Raw genomic sequence first — 21,969 nt, forward strand, 5'->3', positions numbered from 1 at the left:
GCTTCAAGCCTTCCGCTCCTTCCTAAAGCTCTGTCATTTGACTGTCTTTGTCAGTGCCTTCTTGTTCTTTGAAAGGTGCCTGCCTGTGTGCGTGTGTGCCTGTGTGCGCTAGAGTGCGTACAGCTGCAATCTCCCTAGCACATCTTGCAAAAACGTCTAGATACCACTCTTGTTTTCTGGCGTCGCTTGGCTGTCCGTTACAAATATTTCTCTTAATCGGTATACGGAAATTGCGCCAGTGTCGTGGGACTTTATGAGCAGCATATTGTCCTCTGTCATTCGGGGAAACTTTTGAAATGAACCCGAAAGTAACGAATGTTCAGATTGAAGGTCAGGTGTCATCCGGCTTGGGATAAGAAATCTGACGGAGGCGAGGTTTCTGCATGGTGAGATGTCATGTTCCTCAAGGGTCTTCCAATCGCGTGGGAACAATTCGGTCGGGGGGAAAAATTTGCTGAAGTTTGTCGAGGAATGCAATTTTTGTTGATCTGGCTGTTCGATGGGGTCGGATATGCTGTCTTTAAACCGATAGTATATTCGGCACATGACGTGAGCAATTCCGTCTGCGCAATCAAGGTTCGTTGCAAATTCCTCGTCTAAGTGCTTGATGTCAATAAGCGATTCAATTTTCCCGTTCCATGAGTCGTCGAGCGATTACCCGCGTTTTTGCTCTTTTTGTCTCTAGTTCATTAAGACCGACCATAGAGAGGAATACTCTGTTCTTGCTGCGGAGGTAGAGCATCTTCTATTGCGTGATCAGCTGCGAAATTCTCTCACCGTTTAGGGAATCGCTGTCTGGACCCACCGAGGGAAATCGTCGAAGGGGAGGTACGACATGGAGAGGCGGGCGGATATGGCTCCTCTGTCGCGCTGTACGCGCTCCAGGAGAAAAATGATGCGACATGTCTTTAATGATAATGCTAGTGCATGTAAAGGTCTACATCTCGGGAGAATTTCAGAAAAATCGAAGATGTGTTTTTTATATATATATATATATTAGCGGCTGAACTTTGTATATTTTAGTTTATTCCGCGAACTTGCTTGCCCGTTCCATCCTAACCGTATTTTATACAATTATAATATCCCGTGTGTTTATTTAGATATATAAGGAGCACACGTGAGTAAAATTTAAAGGTTGTAACACAAGAACTTTTTTGCAATGCTTAGGCTCAATGTTGGGCAAAAATTGGGCTCTGCGCCTAATTTGACATTTTATTGCGAAAAATATATATTTTGTCAGCATCAAAAACCTCTTTAGAAAAATTTACACGTAAATTGAGCAAGAAATTTCTGCATTGCCTCTCATCAATATTTTCGTAGATAGGCGTCGCTAAAGTTGGCAGAGGCGCACGGGCAGCTAGCAGCTGGGGTCCACTTTGTCGCGTTCCAAAATTTGTAGTTATTCAAAATTTCCCCCGTGCAAAATATTGGTGAATCTGGATATTATATTAATCTGGCAAAACTGTAAAAAGGTTTCAAGTAAACTGAGGAGGTCCAAAAGCCACCCTTTCTTCCATCTTATCTGAAATTACCCATCAAGATCACTGTGTGCGTGTAGAGGGGGGGGGGGGGGGGGGGAGGGTGCGTGTGCGTGTGCGTGTTTGCAGGAATTCATGCTTGCAAAATCTTAAAGGAGTACTGACACGAAATTTCAAAGCTGAGATAACCATGTAAAACGCTTCCTTTTTATCAGGAGATATCTCCCAGCAAGTTTCAACAGCAACCGTTCAGCGAAACATATTTAAAATACATTTTAATCTTCGCCCGCACGAGAAAGCCCAGAGCGGGCCGACGTGACATCATCTGCTACGTGCCCCAAACTGCCGACGTCGGGGCTCCCGTGACGAAGCCGACGCGCTGGCTATGGTTGGCGCGCGCTGCTCGGGCGTGTGTACACGTCATGGTTTTGGGACTGACGTCATGCTGCCCGGGCCTGTGGGGACGGCGAAAACCTCGGCCGGTCTGGGCGCGCGCGTGCGCTCGCTCGCGCGCGCTTCCAGAGAGGCAGCGATACGGCAAGAATGGTGACGTCATGTTATACATGCTGTCATGGCGGCCGTTCGGCGTTTTTCAGTCGAAACCGAAACTGGCACGAATAAACGACGCCGTAAATGAATGTTTACGCTGCGCTCGACCGTCTAATCTGTCATTCTATGATTAGTGGGCTGGTAGGCACGCATAGCAGCGAAAAAAACGTAACATAAAAATTTCGTGTCAGTACTCCTTTAAGGCAAAAATGAAGGAAGCTCACACTAAGCGGTAAGACTTAAAGGAAGCGTTGCTATATGCAACCTTCACGGCCCTCACGGCGGTTCAAGTCCACGATTGCAGCCGATTTGCTTGTCCGCTACTGCCGCAACGACCTTGACTCCATCATTGTTGCTTTTTTGCGTGAGCTTCCTCCATTTTGTTGGAAAGTGATAATCATTAGACATCACCTTAGAAGGGCGTACGCTATGACCTGTCTTTCTCGTTCCGAGCCAGTGTTACCACGATAATGGCGAACGCTAAAGTTTTTTTTTTTTTTTTTTTTTTTTTTTTAAGGGGGGGGGGGGGGCGCAAACTAGGCCAATCTCCTAAGTGAATATGCTTGGCTTGACAAACGTGCACAGGGGACCCTGGGCGGTCGTCGCGAGGCACGCGCAGACGAGCGCTCGGCATTTTTTTGGTTTTGTTAAGTACTGCCGGGCAGTCGCCTCGAGGTCCGCGCTCACATGCGCGTGCTCGGCAATTTCCTGATTTTTTAGGCGCGCGCGCGACTGCGGACACGAAAAATTAAGATTTGCTAAAGAGCTTCACCCTTTAAAAAATCGGTGTTGCTTCTCATTTAATGATGAATTTGGGAAATTCTAGGTTTCCATTCATGAATAACTGTTATGCGATAGCATTATTATATTATACAATATACAAAACATTCAGCACGCAACAAAAAATGTCCCGTATACGATGAGAGTAAACAGTACTTTAAAGTTAGTTCCACACAGTGCGAGGAGAAACTGGCAGAATCCAAAATGGCCGAACGACAACCTCTATCGTCTTCTTCACATTCTCTTGTTAACTGGATTATTTTTTTTTGGGGGGGGGGGGGGGGGAGAGATTGGAAGCGAATGTGTGCCCGGCTACTCCATTTCACCAATAAAGGTTCATAGATCCGGTTATACAAAACAACTGTTCACGACATTCTAGCCCTTTTCGGACTTTGGGTTCTCTGGAAGCTAACCTGCCTGAGATTGACCTGAGATTGAACTGCCAAATTTTAACAGCGGCATTACTAAGACAAACTTCAGTTTTGAAATGCTAATATTAAACATTGAAATCAGGGCAGCAAGGCTTGGGAGTGGGCTAGTTGGTGTTTTAACATCTTGACGTGCAGAGGTGCGCTGCCTGACATGAAAACGTAGAACCTCGTCTGTTTTTGTGTAATTCACCCAGTTCTACGTTTTCGTGTCAGGCAGCGCACCTCTGCACTTAAAAAAAATCAGGGCAGTATTAACTCTATCCTGCTGTTACATCTCCTCATTGAATCTGAATTTTGTAATTGTCAGAGGATTCACACTGACCATTTTCGTTCTTATTTATGATGGTTTTTAACTATTATGATTTTAGCACATTTTGGCAACAAGGCTGTGGAATTGATTGCGATGGCTTTACTATTCTCGTCCGCTGTAATGAAAACTTTTGGAATTGAGCGAAAATTGTAGACGTTCGTTTTACAGAGACCTGCGTTACCGACGAGGCTGTGGGGCGTTTGAGTACGTAACGACAATGATTTCAGGGAGAACTTACATACCCGTCTCGAACCCTATTCGGCCGTAAGTCTACTAACATTACACACCGGCGATTTCTAAGACTAGTGGGATGCGAGCACAGCGCTTCCGCAAACCTTGCTGTTTCACTGCATTGCTATGTGCTGGCGTCATTGTCACTGCGTCACTGGTCCAGATATGAATGTGGCGCCATTAGGGGCGGTTACATCACATCCGGTTATCACATCACTGAAATCATCACCCCCGGGTGTTACGTCAGTTGATGATATGTCGATGATATTTGCATCACCCCCCGCGCTCATAGGGGATGTTTTTTGAGCTAGTAACCCTGTATCATACGCGTGGCCGCGGCCTTGATATGACCTTGTCATCTGGGCCATTGGGTGCACTGGATTTCATTTCGGGGGAGACCGGGCGCCGAAAAAGGGAGAGATGGACATCATGAGACGGGACGAAAAAGGAAAACAAAAACAGGTGAACGAAAAAAAGCCCAAGCAAGGAATCAATTCAACTCGCGACACTCCGGCCCACCGCGAAAGTAGCGGCATGTGCTGTTGTGTGACTGCTTGAATTTAACTGGATGTATACGATAGACTCCAGGAATTTTTTGCGAGAGGATCCAAATACACCTTCGCTCATGATCACGATGACTAAGCTTCACCGCTTTGAGTCGAAGAGCTGGTGTGAGTCCACCCGCCCGGTGGAAGGCGTCAATTCCGGGTTAACTCGAATCTTGCTGGCCATCCGTGCCCTCTACCCCCGGCGTAGCTGGACTGAGATGATGATGTTGCTTAGTGGCTTCCCCTTTGTAGCGGGGTGGCGTTGCACACCGGCCTTAGTCGCAACGCCACTGTACAATCACCTCGCCAAAAAAATACAAACAAAATAAATAAAAAATAATGTCAAAATAAAGAGGTCGTAGCCAGCAGCTCCAGCTACGGGTCATAGGTAAGGCTGGGGCTCACAAAAAAAAAAAAAAAAAAAAAAAAAACAGCGTCAGTTGTGGGATTTGAACCAGGCACTATCGGTCCGGCTTGCAAGAAGATACCATTTGCCAATAGGAACGGTGTCGGCAGTTTCCTGCAGGAAGCGGGGGAGAAAAAAAAATCTGTCAGAAGTGGGATTCGAACCCACGCCCACATTCGTGGACCAGAAACCTCGAGACCTCCAGCGGAGGCAAGGACGAGCCTTGAGTCTGGCGCCTTAGACCACTCGGCCATCCTGACAGGACAATGCGCACTCGCTTTGCAGTCGAACAAAAGGATGCATTATCTTTATCTGCTCGGTGCGGCGGTTTCCTTTCAAAATTTTGATGGATTCACTACACGACCGTTTGCTCTAAGCGGTATTTAATATAGTATCACCGTACACAGGCATCCAATGCATAGCCGTACGTAATATAAACAAAACTTTCGAGAGAGCCTTATGTGTGTCTCTATGGTTTTGTTACGAGCCAGACGTGATATCCCGCCAAACTCGAAATGGCGTACAACACTCTATCCTTTACGTTTCACTCGCGACGGTATTTCATGGGTGTACTTAAACGGAAAGGTAAAACGCTGACAGGGAACGTGTGGTGTTTCCCAGCGCACACAGATATACATAAATAGAAAGAGAGAAAGACAATGCAACAAGTACGGCACAGCTGTCGGCACAGGTGCGGCTCGAAGGCCGCTCGTGCGGGGGTTTACTCAGGATTCAGTTTTTTTTTTTAACGCAGGTGTTGCCAGCAGCGTTATTGAAGTGCCTAGGAGGGAATTGGAAGGGTGGGGAAAAGGGTGGGGGGAGCTCGTTATAAACAATAACTGCAAGTTAGAAAACAAACACTCGGAAAATCTGCAGGCAAAGACAATATTTTGTCTCAGTGCGCCTCTTTGAGCCACCACATCGGCAGTTTTTCCTGCGTTCCTTGTTGTTGTTTTTGTTTGTTTGTGATAGCACTGGGTACCAAAACTGTTACGTACGTACTACTTTGATCTCAAATATTTAATAAATGTGCGTTCCGACTTCAAAATTCGTTTCCCAGCCTGCAAACCATCGTTATTAACTGAAATGTACCAAGGCCAGCAGCGTTTTACAGGGATAGCTTTCAAATCCATTATATGGTTCCGTTTCTCTCTTCAGTCATCGCATACATACTACAAGCATAGTTAAGCACGTACCTTGTACTTTCAAGCAGACTAGGTGAACGACCCTACTTTATCCGAAGCACAGATGAGTGTTTTGCGTTGACTGCACACGTGAATAGCACTTTGGGCCATTCGGGGCGTTTTGAAGGGCCGAAAACACCCTGCTTTGAACTGAATAATAATAATCATCGTTTGTCTTTATTTCTAATGATGATGATGATGACCTGAAGAAAATGACGCATACCCAATTGAGGGGATCGGCAAAGAAGCATTTTGCTTGATCAAGTACCGAATCGAATTAGACTAGAATAATACAGTACTACGTAAGGAGAGATCAAGTCTTAATGCATAAAGAAAGCGTGAAGGAAAAAAAACTGGCCGCGTATCTGCTCCTTTCGTTGCAAATGTCGACTAAATACGATAGTCTTTGTAGACATTTGCCAAGGAAATGCCCCCTTTGCTTTCCCGCTCACCTCTCATGCTGTTCTTGTTCCGTCACGCTCATCCCAAGGTAAACACACACTAAAGGTTTGCTCAAGACGATTTGAATTTACCGCGTGCCACTGCTACAGGCCGGATTCCTCAATGCCAGCGCTACAGTACGGCGGAGACGCGCGTGAATCGAGGCGGCCGGCTTCAAGGTTTATAGAACCGCGTTGCCGTGCTCAAAGTGCGTTCCAAGCAGAAGAACCTAGCTAGTGGAACCTTTCGTTGCTGTTGGCGCGTGATTTCTCATATGACGCCAGGAGATAGCGCGGGCAACAGCAGGAGGCGGTTTTCTGCTATAGATGTAGAATATCATTTGCTATTGAAGAACCATGCATCCATGATTTTTTAAATAAATGAACACGGCAACTATCCCTTGCGTATTAATTTTCGGTCTTATATTTGGGTAATCTCTTGTTCATGTTCAACAAAGTTGAGAAGTATGAACATATAAACCTGGCTTAGACGTTCACATTTGGCTGTGAGTAATAAGACTATTGCGCAGTATGCATTTTACTTTGGCCAGGTGGCTGAATCGAGTCACAGACAGACAGACGGACAGACAGACAGACATACAGGCAGACCAAGATTTCTGGGTTTAAGTAGCCCAAGAAAGACTATCGTCTTTAAAATAGAAAAATAACGAAAGCTGACCGAAATAGGTGCAGCGCAACACCAGTTTCATCTCCGGTGTTGTTGTTGTGAACTGGCAAAAAGAGGGGGCAAGGCCTGAGGCGCGAGTAGAAGTAGGTATAGTACGGAGCTTTCAGTAAGCCATGAAGTAGGAAGGGGTTCCCTAGTCCGGCGATTGATGCCCTGGGTGCCAGAAGTTGCTGGACGTCCAGGCGGTCGCTCGTAATCAAGTTCTCCCACAGCTCAGGGATGGAGAGGGGGGAAGGAAAGTGCGGGAAGTCTGGGTTAGGTGCGCGCTCTAATAAAGTGTGGGCTAGTGTGAAATGGGTGTACAGCATGGGGAGATAGATCCGAATTCTTGCACCTAGAAGGAGTTGAAGTTTTTGAAGGGAAATCCGTCGCGTAGTAGACCAGGTAGCACTAAATCGCTCGTGCTACTCTGTACCTAAATGTGCCATTTGAATTGAAGTGTGTTATCTTAGTGCGCCAAGGTAAATGGTGGGCGGTGTCAAATTCAATGGATAAGAAAGTTCGGCATTCTGTAAATTTAGGGTGTTGTCAGACGAATTATAATGGAGATGTTCAGGGGCGAGTTGTTTGAAATAGGGGCACTTTTGGACACTTTGGAAACATTTTTGGGGTGTCTTTGGTGCATAGGATGTATTCGAGAATATTTTAAGAGATATTTCTTGCGTTATATTGAGCGAGGACATGTGTGTGACGTAATCGTTTGGGGTGTGCTGTGTGAGGCGAAGTTCCTTCTGCTGATTTCAACGGATACGGACTAGTGGAAGCGGATGGGGGTCATCGTCCAAATTGGTGTACTTCGATGGGCATGTGGGCTGGGGCGAGGGGAGTTGAGGCGAGAACGGGCCCCCTGTGCAGCCGCACTGCCAACCTGTTTGCTCGGCGCGCCATAGTTTCACGTCAACACAAGTCCACTCTGCGCGGACCTTTGTGCCAGACCGATGAGGAGCGATTGTCCAGCTTACGATCTGACGATCGGGTGAATGTGAAGAACATGACTTTTAGAGTAGTCCTTCAGGACACCAATCTTCGGAGTGATGTTAGGAGGGTAGTCATACATGATGAAGTCGAGGGCGTGCGTGATGGCGATGAGTTCAGCTTCCTGGTTTATAGTATTTGAAGGTGAAGCGTGATCATGAAGCTTGGATCAGCATGAAAGAATCAAGCAGTTCCGATGTGGAAGATGTGAGGCTAGCGTCCGTGTAGATGTCGATTTCCACAAGCGGCTTTGCCACCGACAAGTCGTGGGTTCGTTTTTTTTCCTCATGGGTTTCGCAACACGAGGAATGAGATGAGTCGTAGTTTCTGTAATGATGTATCGATGCCACGGTGAAATGGGGATCCTAAACCAGGGAGAGGAGGTTGCCGTCGGCTATCCAGAGCGGGGATCAGCGCTTCTTGGTTAGTGTTGGGGGTGTTTAATATTGTGCTGATCCAATTGTTCTTGAATGATGTTATCGACCTATCAAAGAGGAAAAGCGCCCCACTGACTAGATGGCTGACTGACTGATTGATCAACGCGTGCAGCCGGAACTGCTGCAACTAAAAACTTCTAACATGGAGAAGGGGCTCACAAAAGATGGCGTTTTGGGAATTCATCTTCTAAGAGAGTGAAACGGGGAAATTGGGCTTTCATAAAATCTTGATTATCTCGGTTGCCCGCTTAGTTGTCGAGTTGTCTGTTGGTGATATAGGTGGCCCGTACAAATGCCTAAAATGTCCAGGTCCGCGAAGAATTGTAAACAGAGCACGGGAGCGGTGGCCGAATTACATCGCGGTGAAATGCCAACGGGAAGCAACAAGCGGCGTTCCCATCATAAAGATTCATACTAATAAACACTAGAGGGAAATCTGGCGCCAGTGTCTAGGGGAGCCGCGCTTCGGCGAGCGTTCCGTCATGTACCGGGAAGGCACGTTCCACTTGTCCTTGGCATGGCCCATGAACAAGCTGAAAAATTGGCTCTGGCTGCAAAAAAGTAGCAATATTACTGTAGAAGGTTCATCAAATTAGTTTTTGTTCTAAAATTGAACCTCCAAAAAGATTAATTTGTCAGTGATTATGTAGAAGCATCATGCACGATGAACAAGCAAAAAATGTTACCCGTTTTTTGTTGATTTTGGCTTCGAGACACAAAAGAAGCCATATGGCTAGCTAAGCCAAGTAGGCGAGGAACGTCGCTAGCGGCAATGGCGCCGCCCACGGCGGCCTGCGACTGCAGCGATAGATTTCCCTCTAGTATATATTAGTATGAAACTCTATGGTTCCCATGGATGCGTGCGCACTGCACCCGCCACCTTATCTGATACATTTAATCGCCGCTCCGCTTGCGCTCTGTGGCTTGCGTGTCTTACTGGGACACGGCCGGGCTGGAGGAGCGGCGGGCGCGCACTTTCATACGGCCTGCGCTTCGGGTATAGTTCCCACCTTTGACCGCCGCTAGTTCGTGTCGCTGCGGACCAACCCTCGCCGGTTGACCTACAGCACGCGCGGGGTAGGTAGAGCGGCGGCGCGCGCGCACTTGCCACAGCTCTAGCCCTGCCGTGGCTACACGCGATACCTGTCCGTGAAAATTTACATGTGCGTCATTAAAATAGGCGACTCCTCCCCCTTCTTAATTTTCGGTCTAATTGGGTCAAACAGCCTAACATTATCACTAGGAAGCGCCTAATCAAAAAATTGAAAGAAACATTTTAACTCGGGGCACATGAAGAAAAATATGCGAGGCCTTCATATCTTATCAGCGACTGTATTATATGAAAATGGTGAGACAGGCAAATAAACACGGCACTTTCCGTGACTCAAATATCATTTCTTATTTTTTATTTTTCCTTTCGGATGATGTCTTGGTTTGCACAGGCACAGGGCACGACCAGTGACGCGAATGATTTCCCGTCGAGGGAGATAGGGTTATCGCTTAGCTAAACGTGATTCTGCTATTCACGCTCCGGTCGGGCTGAGCGGCCCGCCGGCAGCGAAGCGCACTGTCAAAAACACACAGCTGCTCGGCCAGAGGCGATGCGTCGACTAACAGAAAGGCGGGTTGGAAGGGCAGAGGGTTGGTTCGAAGCGCCCCCACTGTAAAGAATCTGCTGTATTGGTTCCTTCTTGGGTGCGCAGGCCGTATGAAAGTGCGCGCTCGCCGCTGCTCCAGTCCGGCCGTGACTGGGAGTGGCATTTTTCAAAAGGCAACGCTTGGCTGCACAATGGCGCTGATGACATTGCAGCTCGCAGCCTTCCATGGCGACCGTAACCGGCGCTTATTTTTTGGGTTCGACGAAGTTGCACGCTTGACAGCGTTTCTTATTGCGCGCCATAAACCACAGCCATCGATGTCCTTCCTGCTCGCGGGTCACATAATACTTTATAAGAATAGATAAGATTTATTTAACCCATCAATGTGTTACGATGCCCTGCGGCAGCGATAGTTTCACGTGCTGATTGCGTACAACGTGCAGTTACAGCACGTCAGAGAAAATACCAAACAAGAACACTGGAGAAAGGTTTAGAGGGAATAGAGTTTCAAAAAGCGAAAAAAAGACAACAAACAAAAACAAAGGTGTAACAAAACGAAACATTGCTGAGCACTTGAGCTCAGCCGTCCTCAAATGAAAGTGTGGCCTGTAGTGTGGCCAGCATTTCATTCAAAATTTTCACGGGCATGCGCGTTTACTGTTTAGTATTCATCCGAGCACTCCTAAGCTCAGTATAGTTACAGCCCTTACTTCAGCGCAAACGAGAAAATCCCGAACAATAGAACAATACCTTAAGCGGGAGTCTTTTTAAAAGTGATACATTTCCTAGCTATACCTAACATTGGAATGTGCTGGGTATATTGGGCAACAATATTTTGTTGTCGGTTTATTTGTATATTAAATTTAAAAGGCAGACACTGGGATTCCTGCCCAAGCGCCTCCGCGGAGAGCAGCGCCTTCTGTCGGCGTGTGGCGGCGCGACGCTCCGTAACTGAAGGGAGCGAAAAATGAAAAATCAATAGCTCCTCACCCAAACCAGTGAGCTAATTGCTATCCCGGTTGTATGCAGAACAGCTTTCACTCTCCATTACTGTATATTTTCAATCATGTAACTCGAACGATGCGTGTTACCTGGGCATATAACTTTTTGTCAATGGCGTCTATGGGCAGTCTCTGAAAAATGGACCACTTGGCTCTCCTAAATCGAGCACTGTGTCGCTGCAAGATCAGATATCCAATTGCTCTCCCGGATTTGAGTACTACAGTATGTTAACTTCAAGACGCCATAAAATTCCACGTGATTGGTTCACAGAGAAATGTTACTGGGCACTTTTTGTCTGGAGTCTGATGCCAGGTTAGAGAGTGGGAACGTGTGGTGCCCTCTCTCGTAGTGGCCGGCATCCTCTACAGCCCCCATAGCCTCGGTGCAGGGCGTTTCGGTACAGTGCGTTTCGGTACGGTCGTTCCGGCGCACAGACCTTTCGGGACACGGGCGTTTCGGGACACGGGTGTTTCGGTACAAAGGCGAATTCCGGCATGCGCTGTAGGCTGCGCGCGTTGTTTACGTGGTGGTTGCGAGCACGCAATTCGTACCTAATTATTACAGATGTTCTTGTTCGCAGTTCTGCGTTATTTTAGGCCAGCAGTTGTTATGCGGCCTTGCCAAAAAAAAAAACTTCTGTTTACTTGTTGTAGCTGGGATATTTGTAGCATTTATAAAACCTAATTGTTCATTATTCTTTTTGTAGCGACTTATTAAGTATTTTATATAACAAATCAGTGACAGTATCGCCGTATTTCCTCGGTCGTGTTTTGACGACTTATTATCGCTTTTTTTTTCAAAAATCAGTGAGAGTAACTATTTTATTTTCACACTTTGCGGATCTCCTACGACAAAGGCTGCGGAAATGAGGGCCACTGCGCGGGAAAAGGAACCTGTGCCTTTTTAGACCGCTAAATGATGTAGGGCAATTTCTCGGCATTCCGCATTTGTATGCGTTGGTTTTTTTTTTGATAACGCAAGTGCTTAATAAGGCGTTTTTAGAAATGCATTACGGAAGGCACCTATTATATTCGTCATACCTGTCACCCTCTCCATCTATGCTCTTTCCCACTTGCCCACCCCCACACAAAGTAGCAGGTCAGAGACTATACGATCAGGCCGACCTCTCTGTGTTTTCTTTCCATGCAATAAATTACTCTCTCTCTCTCTCTTTTTATCGCCGCACGCTTCCGCCCCGGCTTCGTTGTTAGCAGGGGCTGCGGCGGGTTTGCAGTGTTTGTTTTATCAGAAGTTGGAAATGCTTTGTAATGTTTTCTGCAGCATACGTACAGATAATTAACTTATCGAGGACTACTCATTTGGAATTTTTCTAAGGAACAATGCAAATATCTGTTATGTATTGGTGTTTTATTTCAAATATGCTTAATGTTTTGTTTCGGCTCAACAATAATCACAAGTATTGACATTGCCCGCGGACTTAATTGTTTAGAACTCTCCTCTGCATTAACTTTGGCCGGGCGGCTGAATCGAAGAACAGAAAGACAGGCTGACAAACAGACCAAGAGAGAGACCAAACTTTCCGCGTTTAATGAGCCCCTCAACCGTCACGAAAAAAATAAAAAGGAAAGAAACCAAAGTGCCTTTTAAATAAATCACGTGTGCATTCGCCTTTCCTGATATTCTCTATCACCCCGTCGTCGTTGCATTCGGTGTATTGAACGACTCTGGTTCTACTCAAAAATAAACAGCTATCGCACTTACAGTGGCGTTGCTAAGGGGATTGACCAGGGAGGGGGGGGGGGGGGGGGTTGTTGCTGGAGAACCAGCCTCCTATGTCGGGGGTGCCATTTGTGCTTTTCCACTGTGCAAAGTGGGCGCCGAAAGCTTATAGACAACTGTTGCAGCTCTCGCCACACCAGCCGATTAAAAGTTCCTTCCTATTATAATGGGAGCAGGCGAGGAGACGTCTGCATCCAACAATGTCGGAAGTATTATACCCAGCTTGAAGCCGTGGAGGCCAACGGGGCGAAAAAGGAGCGATTCCTGGAAAGGGGCGCCATCGGTATGACTAAGGCAGGTATGACGGCGAGGCGCGAAGGGTGCAGGGAGCAAGCCTGTTCCTTGAGATGGGCGACACTGGGGCGAATGAGACTGGTCATTGTGTCCTCGGGGGCTTCTTCGGTGGCTCTTTGTTGTGCAGTAAAGAGATTATGTCAGCTCATAGTGCATGTATAGCTATAGCACTGCCATTCACCCGGCCACAGAATCGACTTCGTCGGGACGGCCATCGTCGAGAACGAAAACTTGGTCGCACAACGTCACAATACCTTAATCGCTACCTTGGGACTCTCACTTTTGTGTATACGCATGGCCTGCGCTAGACAGAGAGGGGCTTTGTGAGATACCTAACGCGTTGAAAGGCTATCGGACGCGGCAGCAGGCTGACCCCAGTCACCCCTGAGAAAGAAAGCTGGTTGTGAAACGTCGGCTTCTCCATTTATTGTACCATTGTTTGCAGTGTAATTATAGCTTTTCATTTGTAGCCTCCCAACCAGACAGGTCGCAGCCAAAAGTTTACCTTCACTGCATGTTGTGTGGGTCCTACAGAGGAACCAATTGGTATAGGGCCGGTCCAATTTCCCATTGATTCCGCTGAATGACGATCATTTGCGACCCCACAAGCACGTGTGCATACGAACTTTTAGAGATATTCGAAGGCACGTCATCCCGCGGCTCACAAAACTTGCACAACATAGGCAGTTTTTTTTTCTTTTTTCGTACCACCGGTGTTGGGAGTCTAAGCTACTTTCTAGTAGTCGACCAAGTGATAGTAAACAAAAACAAAACAAAAGTGATTATGAGCGAGCTCTTTAATAACAAAGTTTTACTCGCAAATAATTGCAAATCGGCACGAACAAACTGGGTGCGAGAGTACAAGCTTTCGCGTTTCAAAGGCCTTGGAGATTTTTAAAGGTCGATAGTCGTGCTCTTTTGTCTCAAACGGCATTTCAATCAAATGGTTTTGAAAAACGTTGTGTGTCAGCTCAAAGGTGGCATTTTAGTCAAATGGGGATCCGGACATTTCAGTGTAGGACATTTCGGCGCAGACATTTCGGTGGACGGACATTTCGGTGCACGGACATTTCGGGGGTCTTGGTCTTTTCGGTACACGGCGTTTCGGTACGGTCTTTTCGGTACACGGACATTTCGGTGCACGGACATTTCGGGGGTCCTGGTCTTTTCGGTACAGGGCGTTTCGGTACGGTCTTTTCGGTACACGGACGTTTCGGTACAGGACATTTCGGTACAGGGAGGTTCGGTACAGGTCGTTTCGGTACGAAAACGAATTCGAGCGAGCGTTTGAGGCAGCAAAAACCGCGCCCGTTGTTAACATGGGAGTTGCAAGCACGCAAATCGAACGTGTTTATTACAACTGTTGTTGCTCGTAATTTTACGTTATTTTAGGCCAGTAAAAAGATAAAAGAAAGGACACCAAACAGGCGCTGAAAGTTTATTGACGAAACCACCATGTATATATAATACATCCGTGGAACGGAAACAAAAGCCCACATATATGACATACTTTCATGATGTCATACCTTTCACTTTTTTTTGGAAGCTCGCAGATACTGCAGATGCTCGTTTTTGGCGAGGACTTGTTTAAAGCGCTAGACACATGAACGACCGGCGCATGCGATTCGCATGCGACTGATCGTTACGACTGATTGTTAGGACGGGTTTTGGCGGATCAGTCGCATGCGAATCGCATGCGCCGGTCGTACATAGCGCCTGTCTTGCGTTTTTCTTCCTGTCCTTGTCGTCTGAGCTGTGGAATCATGACGACGACAATTGAGTGCTGTTGCGGCCGTTTTCTCGATTTCCCTGGGAAGGCCGATATGAGTGCTCTTGTATTAAAACACCAAGGTTCAGGGCCTTTTATTCTTACAATTTTCGCATGCAGGAAAGTCTGGCACATCCGGCACCCCAGACGGACAGAAGGGTTTGCGTGTTGAGTCCACACAGAAAAGCTACACTTTTAAAATGTTTTGAGCGGGTTTCCAAGTTATCCGATGTAAAAGGGTTGAGATTTGGGCGAGTTGGTAATAATGCATCTAAAAAAAAAAAACTGCGCGGAAATTAACGGGGTTCTCTGCTGTCTTCGTGTGTTCTTGTCCCCGTTAATTAGCGCGCAGTTTTTTTTTTTTTTTGAGATTATCCGATGTGCCTGGAGTGGTAATATTACTGCGTAAGAATGTATGTCCGCAGCAACATTAAGTGTCGAATTGGTCACGCTGGAACATGTAAGTGTTATAGTAGATTAAATGTAGGTTGATAGCTCCCAATTTTGTGAGGAATAATCGAAAAGAAAAATCACGAGACATTCCAGGTGAATGTGGATTACCAGCGAAGCTTGTCTTGGTACGTGACACGCAGGTGGCGCCAAATTTACCGGAAAGGTGTAAACAAATTTAATTTCTGTTGAAAGTTGACGATGGGCATCGTCAAGGAAGACATATACATTTATCCACGCACTTTTGTTTTGACTCTAGCGAACAAGCAGACGGTGCATCATATTAACTAGTCTGCTGATGGTGCGGATCGAGTGTTGAGACGCATAAGCTTGAGGTCAAGAACGGCGAGTGACATTGGTGGTGACCGCGTACTGACAATGCCTACACCGGGACATTTTTTTTTCGAACGCCCCACGGTAAAGAACGCCTCACTCTTCAGATACGTAACTTTTTGTTTGCATACATGCAAAATACAAAAAAAACCCTATGTATTCAAATGAGCTTCGCCTAAAAAATGTATTTGTCATGAGGCGACTCGCTGTCGTTGTTTCGGAAGCCGGTTCCGAAAAGAGAGGGTGTGGGTAAAGCGGGGCTTAGGCGTTGCGCTGCTAAGCACAAGGACGCGGGTTCGATTCCCTGCTGCGGCGGCCGCTTTTCTGGTGGAGGGGAAAAGCAAGAACGACCGTGTGTCCGGGATTTCGGCGCACTTTAAAGATCCCCAGGTGTTCAAAATTAATCCGGAGGAATCCACTGTGGTGCGCCTCATAAAACGTGAAGCGGGGATTTCCCCCTTTTGACCTAACGCTATTGCTCGTGACCCCCGCACTTCTTTATGTGTATCCAACATGAATGTTTACCAATTCACTCCAATTCGCGGATTGTATTCGGCCTTGCAACTGGAGCACACATGTTCGGGGTGATTTAAATTCAGAATTTTTCTACAATACGTTTCGGAGTTCATATACAGTGAGCACTCATGTTAGCGCAGTGTCCTTGTTAATCTTATATCGCCTCAAAGGCGTTCTGCTGTGGTAAATGGCGCGTTGGCAACGGGAATTCTTATTTCTAGAAAAACAAGAAAAACGGAAAAGAAAACAGTATATGTGAATACTTTTAAAACGAATAATTCTCGCGAATACCACGGGCTTGGAGGGCGACCGACAACATAAATTAATGAAGCCACCTAAGGTTAGGAGTCTTCATGCGATCGACATCGTTTGCAGGAAATGCAGTAAAATTTAATATTCATCAGACGCGATATCCGTGCAGTGAATTGCAGTTTTTGTCCTGCCATGAGGTGAGATCCTCCTTTATGTGTAGGTTTATATATATATATATATATATATATATATATATATATATATATATATATATATATATATATATATATATATATATATATATATATATATATATGTAGAATATTACTCATATGGAAGCTAAGCCCTTAGTTGAAGCACTAGTTACAAATCTTTATCTCTAGTGGTGTGTCCGTTAGTTCGCATCGTGCGGAAAGGTAATAATGAGCAGTGACAGAGGAATAAACTAATTATTGATACGTCACGATGTCATAAAATGAATCAATTCCAGAACTTCATTGAAGTAGCTAAGGTGACGCACCGGGAACATCGCTCGCAGGTACTGTTTTGAACGCGTTTTGAAATTTCATGCTTTCTGCTCACGTAATTAGATGCGTCCCTGCAATTTGAATTTTCTCAAAAGCCATTCAAGAATACCAAATTTCGGAAGAAAGAAACGGCGGCTGCTGCCGTAGCATTTTTTACTCGAAAAGATCGTTCCGCAGTTGTAGCTGTCCGAAATAAATAATTATTATCCAATGCTTTTTTTTTTCCGGTGGTATGAAATGTGCGATAAACAGGAAAATAGCGTCGTAGATAGACATAAGCCGTATATCTAGTAGTTGTCGTGAATTACTTCGCAGCGGACAACCTTTCCAAGCTCCACCAAAATCCTAACGCAGAGGGCATCCGCTTTCAGAGTAGAGGGCAGCGCAATGAGCGGGACGAAGCGAAGACGAGACAAGCACAAAGCGCTTGTGTGTGTCTCGTCTTCGCTTCGTCCCAACTTTTGCACCAACCGGCTCAAGCTTCAACTATTCTGAGGCATCCGCTTGCCATCCTACAATAGTCGCGGGGGAACTCTATTGAAGTGACTCCCCGCTCACAGACCAACAATTAACTTGAGGAGAAGGAGTTGACCGTGCCGTCGCACTTGACAGTCAAACCGGTCGAACACCGCGACCGCCCCGAGAAGAATGAGGGAAAACAGCCGTGTAGGTACAGTGCCTAGAAGTGTAGGCAAAATTCCGTTCGACGACGGCACGTGGTGGCAGCTTTGAGAACTAGGGGCGCTTGGGCACGGCCTCCGCGATCGGCGTCCGGCGGCGCGCCGATCGCGGAGGCCGTGGCTTGGGCAGGAATCCTGGACTCGTAGGCAAGCAGAAAATACCATGCCACCTGTAAGGATAGCGATTGTTGCGCTATTGCTTGCTTTATTGCTTGCAACGAGGCACGTTTTCAAGCGCACGGATTCCTCGAACTGAAATGCGCTAGATGCGGTCGCCGCTGGCGGTTGCTGCCAGCACTGTAACCAGCGCCATTGTGGAGCCAAGAGTCTCCTTTTGAAAAATGCCACCCCCAGTAAGACACGCAAGCAGATCGACGGTTAAAGCATAAAGTTTCTTAGTCAGTATACTAGAGAGGAAACTGCACCTGAGAATCCATGTCGTCATGGGGAGGGGAGGGGGGGGGGGGGTATGGTAAGACCCCTGCTTTTGGCTTGGGCTTGGCATGACAATTGGATTTTTCATTCAGCGGTTTTTTGTATTTGCTTTCTTCACTATGCATTAGCACGCCTACGAGCGACGAGATCTCCGAAATCCTTCCTGTTCTGTGGTAGCCCTGAGCCGTAACAACTTCGTGTTCGGTGAAAGAGCAGGCAGAGCTTGATCGTACCTAACGTTGGTCATGCCGGAGTCGAAGAAGCGCATGACTGACAGGGTGATATGCCGCCGCGAATGTTGTAGCTGACGAAAAAAAAAAAGAAGAAGCCATGCGTATTCCGACAAAGTCAAGATACGACAAATACAGTGAAACCCGACTATAACGTACCCGGATAGAGCGAATTATGCTATATATCGAACAAAAATAAATCAGTTACGGAAATACACGCGACACACATTCCTTAGAACGAACTTCAAATCTGATATATCGACCTTGACGTGCCTAGAATGGCCGCCAAAATGCATGGTCTCGGAGCGGCGATTGAGATGTTTATTGGCCGCGACCACTGAGCAAAGGCCGGGACTGAGACATTTCGCCTCGTATGGAGTGATATGACACCCGACACTTTCCGAAACTGTTTCCGAAACGCGGAAATCACGACAGAACCGCCCAATCAGTGAGTCCGGAACAAGACGGCAGCTCGCCAACCTTCCCAATGCTGTGCCCAAAGGAGTGTCCTTCGAAGATTTCCTGAGTGTCGACGACGACTTTGCCGTCACTGCAAGGCCCTCGGACGCGGGCACCATCAGCAGCACCGTCATAATGCTGATATGAAGAGCACCGAGGAGGCACACGATGTCGCGAGTGAAAGCCGTCCGACGCTTAATGAAGTGCTTTCGGCAGTCGATGTCCTCCGCCAATATTTCTTCGATATTGAAGGACACGGACACGAACTGGTGCAAACAATGTCTCGTGTAAAGAATGCTGTGTTAGTTGACGCTGCCAAAACGAAAGGTAAAACAAAAATCACCGCTTTTTTTTGGAAGTAAAGTAGCTTTATAATTTGCAATAAATCGATTGTTTTGTGTATGGTAATGAGATACTTTCTTTTGTTCGTTTCTGCATGCGGGGATGGCAAGGGGATTCCCGCGTATTGCGAACTCGTAACAATGAACTTGTTATAGGCGGGTTCGGCTATATCGAAATATTGGGTATATCGAACGAATCCTGGCGCATGCATATTCCAGTTTGCTATAACCGGGTTTGACTGTACGGGCGCCTGCACCTTTCTTATCTAGTCTTCATCCACGACTGTTCAAGTATGAAGCAACTCCTTCAGCAACAAGTTTTGTTAAACTGTAGTTGATTTGATGATTGATTGCGAGGGTTTAACGCGCCGATGCAACGCTGGCGATGAGACGCGCCGTAGTGGAGGGCTCCGGATTAAATTTGACAACGTAGGGATCTTTAACGTGCGCCGAAATCTCGTACACACGAGCGTTTTTTATTTTACCCTCCATCTGAAAAGCGGCCGCCGCGGCCGGGAATCGAACCCGCGACCTCATGCTCAGCCGCACAACGCCTTAGCCACTGATCCACCACGGCGGGTTGTTAAACTGTAGCTGACGGTCGGTGCACCGGTTGCCTACGAAGGCGATATTTTTGTAGGCACGCTTAAAACATTTCCAATCTCTTGAAGCCATTTAGTATTTAAAATAATGGTAAAATAATAGAATAAGAGTCTCTAATGAGTTTTCCCCCAAATTTTAACATGGTTGTTAACCACCAGCTTGGTCTGCAAAATATTAAGCACAACCGTTGCGCAAAAATAGGCCTTACGTCCTTTTTTTCTTAGCTTTAAGACAGCCTGTTGTAATTTTCCAATTATATAATGACACACCGTTCTTTACATTTTTGTGGTACTGCGTTCGAATATACGCCCACTAAAACGTTTCTAAGCCAATGATGAAACTAAGGCGAGCGCATGGTATAATGGAGGCCATGGCGACACAGACGTCCTTGATTTGAGCCGCGTAGGCGCTAGCGCCGGATTCCTCTCTAGTGTATATTGTAAGAAACTATATGCATTAAAGATATCAGATAAGGCGCCGGGTGCAGTGCGTACGCATCCTGGGAACGCCGCTTGTTGCTTCCAGTTGCCGCTTGTTGCTTCCAATTGCTTCCAGTTGCCACAGCTCCCGTGCTCCGTTTACTTCTGCGTGGACCTGTACGTTCATGGCTTCGCCCTAATCAACCCCTATGGTGGGGAATCTGTATTTCCGAGTTAACTGGGCGTTTTTAAAAATTCCTCAATACATTTGCGGCATTTTGATATATCCAATTGGTTTTTGTGAAAATGTTACACAAAAACATTCCCAGAAATAACTTGAAGGATTTAGCCCTAAATTGGCGAAAGAGTTCTCTTGAAATTACAATAACAGAGCCAAAAGTCGTCCCAGGTGATATAAACGCCCAGCCAAACTGCTGGTTCTATAGGCTTGAAATTTTGGAGTACTTCTATCACGCTACAGAAGCTCAATATGTCCGGATTTTTTCAAACCTATGCCCCTGAAAGAGTGAAAAGGAGTAAAATATTCTTTCTGGAAGTCCTTATTTTATCGCAAGCCTTTTTATGATATCTACCAAATGTCTAAAAGCTGTTTCACAAAGTTTCACCCTAACCAACACCCAATAGGGCGAATCAGGAGTTGGGGTAAATTACATGCTTTTACAGGTTCCTAAATATGTGTTCAACCAATTCATATAATATATTGCTTTTTGCTTACAAATGTTACCCATGCAAAATATCCGAAAATCTATTTCAGCCTGTTTTCCCTACAGACCTGTAAAATCGCGACCGAGAGTTTTGCAAGAAAAATAAAACACCCATAAGAAATCTCAACATTGGTACGGCAGGATATACGCTCACAGCCCAAAGTGCTGGACCTATAGTTTTCGAAAGCACATTCCCATTATGACTTAAGAGCTCAATAAGGGTCCATTTGCATTACTCCGTTAAAGTTAGAAAAACTGCTAATTAAATTTACTGTACATTAAGTGTAATTTGCATTCGCGTCCGCAAGAAAGTTGGTTTCGCTGCAAAGCGTACTCTTTCAATTTGCGTTTGCGAACTCCGTACAATTCAGCCATCGCTCACCAGCCATAGAGGGGAAGGGGGGGGGCGGAGTACCGGTTTGCTGCTTTGCTGTAAAAGGCTCTAATGCTCCCCTCAACGAGAGAAAAGAGACCGAGACAAAGAGGGACGTTTTATTGCGTCCCTCTTTGTCCAAGGCCGTAAGGATGCTCCATGGCATCCTTAGGCCAGATGCCATGGAGCTGGCTGGCCATCCTGGTTCCCTCCACAAGTCATGGCTGGAACGAGAACTCGGAGCTTGTCAGCTGCACCAGCCCCTGCCCTTAGGTAGGGTTGATTGATTGACTATGGGGTTTATCGCGCCGAAGCTACACATGCGATGAGGTGGGCAGTTGTGAAGGGCTCCGGATTCATTTTGACCACCTGGGAAGCTTCAACGTGCACCCAGATCTCGAGCACACGCGTGCGTTTTCGCCTCCATCAGAAAAGCGGCCGCCGCGGCCTTAGGCAGTGTTGGGATTAGGCCTCGGGGTAAGATCAGGACCGGGTTCGTTGGCACTACCAAACCAGGGGGTGTAGGGTGCCAGTTACCGGACACAATTAAGTGCAGGTGGGATGTATTGCGTGGGATACACAGCGTGTAGTAGGGTGTTATGGGGATAAGAATTATAAATTATTTATTATGTCGCAGGCCCGCTCATATATCAAATCGGTTTTAATTAATATACATATGTAACACCAATGTCTACAAACTACTTTCACGACTGAATCCAAACGATTAATACGTCATATGCCGTTCCTGGATTTGGGTTAAACTGCGG

General features: G+C 46.5%; 1 non-coding gene across 1 annotated transcript; it reads right to left on the minus strand.

Moving 5' to 3' along the window:
• Nucleotides 1-4,876: 4,876 nt before the first annotated feature.
• On the minus strand, nt 4,877-4,993 carry Trnal-caa (transfer RNA leucine (anticodon CAA)). The gene is made up of 2 exons: nt 4,956-4,993; nt 4,877-4,922 (listed from the first exon to the last, which is right to left on the minus strand). It is a non-coding gene; the product is annotated as a tRNA-Leu (tRNA).
• Nucleotides 4,994-21,969: the final 16,976 nt, after the last annotated feature.

Source organism: Haemaphysalis longicornis, unplaced genomic scaffold, assembly GCF_048455015.1.
Source record: "Haemaphysalis longicornis isolate Haplotype H1 unplaced genomic scaffold, Haemaphysalis longicornis Haplotype H1 scaffold_3, whole genome shotgun sequence".
Taxonomy (NCBI): Eukaryota; Metazoa; Arthropoda; class Arachnida; order Ixodida; family Ixodidae; genus Haemaphysalis; species Haemaphysalis longicornis.